This window comes from Penaeus chinensis, chromosome 7 (genome assembly GCF_019202785.1).
Source record: "Penaeus chinensis breed Huanghai No. 1 chromosome 7, ASM1920278v2, whole genome shotgun sequence".
NCBI classification, from domain to species: Eukaryota; Metazoa; Arthropoda; class Malacostraca; order Decapoda; family Penaeidae; genus Penaeus; species Penaeus chinensis.
The window spans coordinates 43,961,579-43,964,078 of NC_061825.1; positions in this window are offsets into that span (position 1 = coordinate 43,961,579).

A 2,500-nucleotide genomic window follows, 5' to 3' on the forward strand; every position below is an offset into this window, starting at 1 on the left:
TCATATCATATCTTCTCTTTTTTGGGGGGAAGGTTGGGGGGAGGTGGGTCTAGAACACAAATGTTTATAATCACGGGGAATAATTTTTCACTTCTGTTATCTCTGTCCACCTTTCGTAAAAATGGGACAGTTAAAAAAGAAGAAATACAATGAGACTTTCATAACCACGCGGGTACATCCACTTCGACCGTCAGGTAACATAACCCATCGTTTTGAACATTTTGCCGCACTCGCACGGGAATGTTCCAAATATTGCAAAACTTTTGTTTAATGTTATATTACATACAAAAAAGGCACAGCGAGGCGTAACATCCTCTAGTCGCATGCAACAATTTTCGGTCTGTGAATTTCATACTGAAACAATTAAATATGCATATTCTTTCTACTTCATATTTTCTTCGTGGTTAACTATAAATATGGATATGCATATGCATGTTGCTAACGAGTTGGATACACTTTGACTCGACGAGGATATGCACACACTGGTTATATTGCCACTAGTAGCAGTGATATATGCATACGTTTGTGTGTGTGTGTGTGTGTGTGTGTGTGTGTGTGTGTGTGTGTGTGTGTGTGTGTGTGTGTGTGTGTGTGTGTGTGTGTGTGTGTGTGCATATACATATCTACCTGTCTACCTATCGATCTTTCTATTTATATACACACAAACACACACACACACGCGCACACGCACACACACACATATTTGTTTTTACATTTATATACATACATACATATATATATATTGTATTTACATTTATATATCATATATATCTATATATATATATATATATATATATTCGTATTTATATTTATATATTACACACACACACACATACATATATATATATATACATATTATATTATGAGCATATTATAAGTACACTTGATTTATGATATTTACTCATGTTGGCAATTCAGGATATCAAAAATCTAGTGGTATATAAATATTAATAAATAAATAAATAAATACATATATATATGTAAATTATACGTGACTGCGTGTTTTTAGAAGTATGCAAGTGTGTACTCGTGTATATATGCATATGTATATTCTTGCTAATACAATGGAATCTATATAAAAACAACAACACGAATACAACTTATTTACAAAATCTACCAGCGATTTTCCATAACTTCCTCCCTATAGACGCATCGGGGTAACCATAACAAACAAAAACACGAACACACACAGCGCCAGCAAAACGGTCTAAAACTATGGCAACAATAGCAACAGCACCATATGGCGACAGGGCCTTTCGTCCTCCCAACTTGATCAACAAATTAATGACACACACAGCAAAAGTTGAAGCGTGGCGTGGTTGCCAACTAGGTGTTTAATTCATTTATCGACGGCTAGCTCTATTGATAATACATCCTCGGCTGTCAATATTGGGTGCGCTTTTCCCTCCGCGTCTACCCCCTCCCCCCTCCTCCCCCCCCAAAAAAAAAAGTTTTGGTGGAATATTTTTCCTTGTTAGTATATTTTTATATTTTGATGGAATGGGGGATGGCGAGGAGTGGGGTGGGGGGGGGGGGGGTAAGAGAGATGCAACATCCTGCCTTGAATCAGCAGGCGACGTAAAATGAAGATGCAGCGGTCAATATTATTAGCCAATGTGCAACTGACCCCTCTTTTCCTCCCCCAGACACCTTCACCTTCTTTTCTTCTTTCTCCACCACCAACACCTCCTCCTCCTTCTTTTTTTCTTCCACTCCACCACCACCCCTCTACCTACCATATTCAACTTTTCCACCACACCTACTCCCTCTCCTTTTCTTCTATCCCCACCCCACCCCCCCCCCTTTCCTCCTTTTCCCCTTTCTTTTTTCCCACCCCACCTCCTTTCCTCCTTATTCTTCTTCTCCACACCACCACCAACCACCTCCTTTTCCCACCACCCCCACACTCCTCTTCTCTTTCTTTCCCCAAACACCACACCACCCTCTCCACCTCCCTTTTCTTCTTCTCCCACCACCACCACTCCTCACTCCTCCTTTTATCTATTCCACACCCACCACACCCCACCCCTCTTCCCCCTTTAAATTTCCACCCCCCCAAACACCCCACCCCCCCTCCCCCTTTTCCTCCTCCTTTCTCCCCCCCACCACCACCTCCTTTCCCCCTTTTCTCACCACAACCTCCCTTTTTTACACCCCACCCCACCCCCACCCCCTCCCCCTTTTTAACCCCCCCACCCCCCCCCCTCCTCCTTTTCTTTTTCCCACCCACCACCCCCTTTTTTTCCTCCCCTTTACCTTATCCACCACCACCTCAACCTCCTCTCTTCTTTTACCCACCCACCCACCCCTCCATTTCTCATTACACCAATTCACTCCTCCACCACCCCTCCTCTTCTCCTCCTTTCTATCTTTCCCACCACCACCACCACCACCACCTCCTCCTCCTCCTCCTCCTCCTCCTCTTTTCCTCACCCACACCACACTCTCCTCCTCTCCTCTTTTTCTTTCTCCACACCACCCCACCCTCCCTCCTCCTCCT